Source organism: Oryctolagus cuniculus, chromosome 4 (assembly GCF_051225735.1).
Source record: "Oryctolagus cuniculus isolate XC-2025 breed Fujian yellow rabbit chromosome 4, ASM5122573v1, whole genome shotgun sequence".
NCBI classification, from domain to species: domain Eukaryota; kingdom Metazoa; phylum Chordata; class Mammalia; order Lagomorpha; family Leporidae; genus Oryctolagus; species Oryctolagus cuniculus.
The window spans coordinates 158765592-158773982 of NC_142870.1; positions in this window are offsets into that span (position 1 = coordinate 158765592).

An 8391-nucleotide genomic window follows, 5' to 3' on the forward strand; every position below is an offset into this window, starting at 1 on the left:
GGAACTGAGATTTACCTTTTAATAATTTTGTAGTTTTCTCCCCATAATGAGACCAAGTTCATCAGAAGGTTGACAAACCTGTGAAATGCTGCTTAATTCGTACCAGCCTTTTGGTTTGACCTAAGTATGACCCTCGGAACATGAAGGATCAAATCTGTATGACACCAATTTCCCCTTCCAAGAAAATTATGTAACAACTTCAGTTAACAGCTAAGTTTGATCGCCTAAAGAACTTTCAGAAAATCTGAGAGGTTAGAACTTCCGGTGCAGGTTGGGCTCTGGATTCTTGCACAAGATGCTGATTAGGAGCGACATCAAGAGCTCTACCTTCAGGGGCAGGAGGGAAGGCAATGGGGCCCGGCAGTGGCAAGGGTTGAGAAGCCATTCAGTAAGCCACTCAATGAAAGGAGGCCCTGATCCTACCGGGAGCTCAGGGGCTAGGCTGGCCCTGTTCAGCGCCAGGTGAAAATCGAGCCTTTGGGTCCCTGCACTGATCGGTAGTGGAGCGCAGGGCTGTCCTGAGGAAGAAGCACTCTTGGGCCACAAGGCTCTCTTGATGGAGGTGGTTCTCAAAGAGGGCTGCAGACGGGGGGCACCCTCCCAGCAGCTGGGGAAATCAGCTCTTCCGTTCTATAGGATAGAGTGTGGCCAGCCCGGTCCAGCATCCGCTAGATCTATATACCAATACAACCAACGTGGTTTCCACTAAGCACCAGAGTGTTTCATTTTGCTTTGTTTCATCTTAGTTTTGTAGAGCAAGAGAATATAATGATCCCCTATTTCTCCTATTTTATTACCATACAAGTCTGAAATATATAATACAATGCTTTCCCCTAACCCCAGCAGTTTCTATTCTCAAAACAGATTAAACACCTTTGCTGGTGTGGCCAAACTGCAAGAAGAATGATAAATGGGAAGATTCAGGAAGTAACAAGGGAGAAGGAGGAAACGCATCTAAAGTTACTTCAGGAGGCTCCTTTGTATCACAATCAGGAATGTATCTAAGACCATATTTTATAAGGCAAAGCATTCTGAAGAATTTGCAAATATGTGGAAAAGTTGAGCAAACTGGATGATTCAGGATTCTGCATGGCTTTAATTGTCCCTTTGGACTAACTCCCTAGTTTTTGTGACTTGGCATTAGCATCTATAAAAATACTTTCACAAACATTATTTTGCTATTTTATTAAAAATTCCTTAACTATCTCCAAAAAGGAAAAAGGCAAGACGACCCAGAGAGCTTAAGTGACCTTTGCAACCTCACACAGCTAGAAGGCTGACTCTATATCGACATGGCTCACATGGTACACACAGAAGTCCACTGTTACACGCCACCCACTCTGCCACAAATAATTGGGTAGAGATAACATAGAAACCTGCAAATTATAAAGACAGAAGTGTTGTCTTGCTCATTTGTGTTTTGACAGGCTTTGTGCAGAAGACAATGGCTCTGGACGGAACTGTGGGTCCTGTGGGAGTGTCTGACTTAGACAGCATTTGTGACATGAGACGCGGTTGTGTGCCACACAGCATCCCCCTGCCTCTGAGATCTGGAACCGCGTCTGCTCCTTCACATTTACCACTAGAAGCAGCGCCTGAATTTCAGTCTCAGCTCTAGAACTCTTTCACAAGATAGAATAAGCCTCATATTCTTTCTCCTAACATTACTCTTTAGCTGTCTGGAACTCTCAGTATCTCTTCCCTTCCACATTATTATTCCTAGTTACTTTTATTCTTTTGCAACATTTCATCAGTAAAATGTTTATGACGTTTAGAGGACTAAATTCAAAATGGCAGTAAAAGCCTTTGCTAATGAGTGCAGGATCCATACCCACATATCGAAGTCCTGTGTTTTCACTGGTAGACACAGAGGGCAGAGAAGGTGGGCACAGCCATCACCAATCAAAGCAATGGCAACATTTGTAGAAATGCACTGGTCATGTTTTTCACATGATAGTAACTTGGAGACACAGTAGAATCAGAAAGAAAAATAGATGCCTAGCCAAGAAATTACAAATACCCTCAATGGCCGGCACCTCGGCTCACTAGGCTAATCCTCCACCTTGCGGCGCCGGCACACCGGGTTCTAGTCCCGGTCGGGGCGCCGGATTCTGTCCCGGTTGCCCCTCTTCCAGGCCATCTCTCTGCTGTGGCCCGGAAGGGCAGTGGAGGATGGCCCAAGTCCTTGGGCCCTGCACCTGCATGGGAGACCAGGAGAAGCAACTGGCTCCTGCCATTGGATCAGCGCGATGCACTGGCCGTGGCAGCCATTGGAGGGTGAACCAATGGTAAAGGAAGACCTTTCTCTCTGCCTCTCTCTCTCACTGTTCACTCTGCCTGTCAAAAAAAAATACCCTCAACATACTGTTATGGTATATATAACAGTAGGAAGTTCTCAGAAATACTACCCAGCCAATAAAAGATAATGAAGTCTTGTCTTTAGCAACCAAATGGATGCAACTGGAGACTATTATGCTTAGTGAAATAAGCCAGTCCCAAAAACACAAATATCATACATTTTCTATGATATGTGTTAGTTAGTATAGAATAAAAATTATAAGAATGAAACTGATCGTTTATGATTTGATTGTTGTTTATAGCCATTGTCTATATTCTTGTGGAACAATGGAGTCTCTACTTTTCACTTGTTCAGATTATGGTTAGTGGTGCCTGTGATTATAAAATAAATTGAAACTATGTTATTGCAAAACAATTAAAAAAAAAACAAAGGAGGGAGGGAGGAAGGGAAGGAAGTATAGTTATCTTCTTAGAATCATAACTGTGAAATACAAAACATCTGTTCTGTTTATATTAATAAAAATTTTTAAAAGTGATTTTATCATAGACAAAGAAAACACTCAAAAAATTCCTTCTTCAACAGGAGCTGCACATTTCTTGCTTATATAACACTGAAAATAAATCACGCAGAACACTTGATGCTGTTTCAAAGAGAGAATGAAGACTCTGTCACTTGGCAAAGCAGTTGGGACACTGCTTAGGATGTCCACAACCCACATCAGGGTGCATGGACCCAAATATAAGCTCGGGGCATGACTCCAGCTTCCTGTAATGTCCACTCTCGGATTGTAACAGGTGAGGGCTCAAGTGCTTGGCCCCTGTCACCCATGTGGGAGACCTGGATCAAGTTCCAGGCTCCTGGCTTCAGGCTGCCCCAACCACAGCTGTTGTGGGCATCTGGGAGTGAATCAGCAGGTGGAAGATTTCTCACTCTCTCAAATAAAGAAATAAATAAGTAAGTAAGTAAGTAATTAGAAACACTTTTAACAAGCTGTTTCCAAAATGGAATCAAATGAATAGATGTTGCTGTTCGGAAGGCTCACCTGGAAGACTAACAAGTAAGTCTAACAGCAAAACTGATTTCATAAACTACACATAAAATTAATCTCTCCTTTGTAATCTAACCTAGGGCAGTTATATCTGTGATACAGCTTTGGCCCAGAACATATTATAATTCCCTTTTGTGAATTATCTTCGAAACAAAAAACAATAACTACCAATTTCCAAGCTCCTACAAGGTACCATGCACTGCAAAAAGAATTTCACACAGATTTCTAATATAATATTTCACAACATTTCCAAGAAGTAGATGGTTCCAGATGAGAAAAACTGAGGCCCACAGGGGTTACAGATTTTACAGTGCCAACAGCCCTACATCACACCTGGCAAGTGAAATAGCTCACATGTGCCCTGAGTCTTTCTCCTTCCAAACTATCTCATTGCAGTCGTCCAGGCCACACCAGAGAGCAATCACAATCACAACCTCCCACTTGGGTAACACAAGCCTGAGGGGGTGGGAGTGGGGGGCTTGAGTAATTCTTTTGCCATCATCCCAGCTCTGCTTTACTGGCCCAGTTTCAATTATTGAAGCATTCCAATTTACTGAAAGAATCTTTACTTCTTTTTCTTATGGGAAAATTCTGGGAATTTATCATTTTTGCAGGAATACAGACTTTGGATGGCTAGAAAAAAATAGGATGGAAGACAAATGGATCTGCAAAACTGATAGCCAAAGGAAAAAGTGAGTCACTTTAAAATAACTTCCATAGGAGAGGAGCTGCATAGTTCATTGTGCAGCATTTGTGGATTTGCCTGATAGTTTAAGATTGATTGGTAGTACTAGGCCAGAGTCAAGGGAATGGTTTCTCTATTTTCATGTTCGCAGTTTCCCTGTTTTAAACAGAGCCAGCACAGTCTCTATTGGTGAGATATAAGTTGTATTTGCTTACCCTCTAAGGTTACTCAAAAGAATGACTCAAAATAAACGTACATATAGGGCCTGGCACTGTGGCATCGCAGGTAAAGCCTCAACCTCCAGTGCCAGCATCCCATATGGGCACTAGGACTCGGCTGCTCCACTTCCGATCCAGCGCTCTGCAGTAGCCTGGGAAAGCAGTAGAAGATGGCCCAACTTCTTGGGCCCCTGCACCCGCATGGGAGACCTGGTAGAAGCTCCTGGCTCCTGGCTTTGGATCAGTGCAGCTCTGGACATTGCGGCCACCTAGGGAGTGAACCAGCAGATGGAAGACCTGTCTCTCTCTCTCTCTGCCTCTCCTTCTCTCTGTGTGTAACTCTTTCAAATAAATAAATACACCTTTAAAAAAAAGTACATATAAACATGTGTATAGCAAAATCTATTACAATTGGGAGCACTGTCAAGACTTAATCCTTCCACAGCAGCCCTACTATACACTAATAAGTCCTGCGGATTACCTAAATGTAGGACAATCATTCAAGAAAGACTAAGTACGTTCCTTTAAAATAAATGGGGGCCGGCGCCGCGGCTCACTAGGCTAATCCTCCACCTTGCGGCGCCGGCACACCGGGTTCTAGTCCCAGTCAGGGCGCTGGATTCTGTCCCGGTTGCCCCTCTTCCAGGCCAGCTCTCTGCTGTGGCCAAGGAAGTGCAGTGGAGGATGGCCCAAGTGCTTGGGCCCTGCTCCCCATGGGAGACCAGGATAAGTACCTGGCTCCTGCCATCGGATCAGTGCGGTGCGCCGGCTGCAGCGCACCGGCCGCGGCGACCATTGGAGGGTGAACCAACGGCAAAGGAAGACCTTTCTCTCTGTCTCTCTCTCTCACTGTCCACTCTGCCTGTCAAAAAAATAAATAAATAAAATAAAATAAAATAAATGGGACAGAGATAAGTGTTTTGTGCAGTGTTTAAAACCACTTGGGATGCCCACATCGCATATTACAATGCCTGGATTTGAGTCCTGATTCCACTCGCAATTCCAGCTTCCTGCTAAGGCACACCCTGGGAGGCAGCAGTTGATGCACAAGTACTGGGTCCCTGCCACTCATGTCAAGACCCAGATTGAGCTCCCAGCTCCTGGCTGTGGCCCTTCCCAACACCAGCTGTGGCAGGCATTTGGGTGGAGAACCAATAGATGGGAGCACAATCGCTCTCACGTGCTCTTTCTTTCTCTCACTTTCAAATAAATAACTGTTTTTACTTGAAATTAAATATATATTTTTAAAAGTAAAATAAGGGAATCACAATAAAGAATTGTAAAAGTCAGATCATTTTACAGATTTTAAAAATAACACCTATTTACCTGGGGTTGCTTGCACAATCTTTCCACACTTAATCCTATCTACAATACCTTTCCAGGTAGATATTTTTATCTCACTTTACAAATGAAACTGAAGTCAGAGAGATTATAACTTGCCCAAGTTTACATGATGTCAAAATGCATCAAAGATTGAAAATTGAGCAAGTGAAACAGAGTTGAGATGATTTTTTTATTCAAGCTAGAAATATTTAAACCCCAAAACCCAGCCAAATTACCTGCTGAGGCAACTAAAATATTGTTCCGAGTCTTCAGTCAACAGCAGTCATTGTAAGCGTCTGTGAAAGCAAGACAAGATCTGGAGATTAGCATGAACATTTGAGAAAGAACTTACCCATTTATTGTAGAAATTTTGCTATATTTTCCTAGAATATGCTGAAGTATGAAAAAAATAATGTCAATGAGATAAGATTTTTCAAAAATCACAGTTTATAAAAAATAAATAAATGTTTGTAAGTAACAAATTAGCTCAGATAAATCTAATTTATTTCTAAATTATCAAAACAAAGGAACAAGGAAGTGCAAATGATGGGGGGAAAACCCTTTAATTTAATAGTTTTTCTTAATGCTTCATTCTTAAAGAAGTAACTCACTTATAAGGATTACAGTTCACATTAGACCACTAGGTGGTGTGGTAAAGATTAGAAGATTAGGGAATCTAGTGATAGCCTCAACGTATCACGACGCAGCTTTGATTTTTAAATTGCTGTCATCTTAAAAAAAAAAAAAACTCTATCTGATTCCTCATGTGATTTGTAAATTCATTAAGTTGGAACAGGAAAAAATTGCTCCTAGAGAGACTGGCTCTACACACAGGAAAAACAAACCTTTATATTTCCTGCCGTGCACAAACAGCGAGGGCTGGATGAGGGAGCCCTGCCTAAGAGCCGGAACATGACCGAGAAAACCCAGGAAGTGCAGAACGTGTCTGTGTTTTGTGCACTAACAGCCCTGATATTCACAGATGGGCACCGGAACACCCATATCACACACGTTAGAACATTTAAATACATTCCTACTGGCATGGAAACAAATGTGTGGCTGACTATACCTACCCCCTGCATTCCCACGGCCTAATCACCCCACATCATCCCATCACAACCCCCTCTTATCCAAGTAGCAAGAGTTACCACTGGGTCAGTTTGGACTCTCTGGCACCGCTTCTATCTGATTGTATAATATTTTTAATATTGCTCCTATGCGGGGATCAACAGATTTATTCAGAGCATTTAGTAGCCATTTCTTTGAATATTTAGAGGTTAGAGGAAGCCTCTTAAAGAGAAGACGGCAAAGATCTCAGAAAGAAAAGGGCCCTGAGGCCAGCATCGTGACGCAGCCGGCTAAGCCAACAATCGCCATGTCAGCATCCCATATCAAAGTGCTCTCTGAGTCCTGGTTGCTCCACTTCTGATCCAGCTCCCTGCTAATGTGCCTGGGAGACAACAGATGATGGCCCACGTACTTGGTCCCCTGTCAGCCACATAGGAGACCAGGAGACCAGGATGGAGCACCTAACTCCTGTCTTCAGTCAGCCTGGCCCAGACAAGGCTGGTGCATCCATTTGGGGAGTAAACTAGCGGATGGAAGATCTCTCCCTGAGTAACAACATTGGGGGAAGGGGCATGGTATAGAAAAGGAGAGGTAGGAAAAAATGTCCCCAGTGAGACTCTCCCTATAGGCACAGCGATGAAGGAACTCAGGAGACAATCATGCCACTATTTAATTATGTTGATGAAGCAAGAGATAACTAATACTCAACAGCTGCTGTCCAAAGAGCTGAACACTGATGATTGCAACATATTGCTGGCATCCGAGGGAACAGAAGCAAGTGAGTGATGTTGCACAACTGGGGATACAGAATCAACAGTAAGGGCAGAGGTGATCATGTAAGGTAAGCTGTAGCACAAAACCTGCAGTACAGAAAAGACTATTGAACTTGAACTTGAAAACATAGCAACAGAAGCCATATAAAATGAAGCACAGAAGAAAAAAAGACCATGCATGCAAAAAACAGCTGTGGGACAACTTCAAGTGGTCTCATAACCATGAAGCCAATTTCTGAAAAGAAAAAGAGAGACAGGAAGCAGAAAACAATATTGAAAGACAATGGCAGGGACAGGGCTGTGGCACAGCGGGTTAACGCCCTAGCCTGAAGCACCGGCATCCCATATGGGAGCCAGTTTGAGACCCAGCTGCTCCACTTCTGATCCAGCTCTCTGCTATGGCCTGGGAAAACAGTAGAAGATGGCCCAAGCCCTTGGGCCCCTGCACCCACGTGGGAGACCCGGAAGAAGCTCCTGGCTCCTGGCTTCAGAAGGGTGCAACTCCGGCCTTTGAGGCCAATTGAGGAGTGAACCATCAGATGGAAGACCTCTCTCTCACTCTCTCTCTCTCTGCCTTTTCTTATCTCTGTGTAACGCTGACTTTCAAATAAATAAATAAATCTTTAAAAGTAAAAAAAAATTTAAAAAGACAATGGCAAAAACTTTCCAAATTTGGTGAAAAACCATAAATCTACAGATCTGAGAAGCACAGCCAACTCTATCACCAAAAAAAAAAAAAAGAGGCCGACGCTGTGGCTCACTTGGTTAATCCTCCTCCTGCCCTGCGGCACCACCATCCCATACAGGCGCCAGGTTCTAGTCCCGGTTGCTCCTCTTCCAGGCCAGCTCTCTGCTGTGGCCAGGGAGGGCAGTGGAGGATGGCCCAAGTGCTTGGGCCCTGCACCCGCATGGGAGACCAGGAGGAAACACCTGGCTCCTGGCTTCGGATCGGTGCAGCGCGCCGGCTGTAGCGGCCA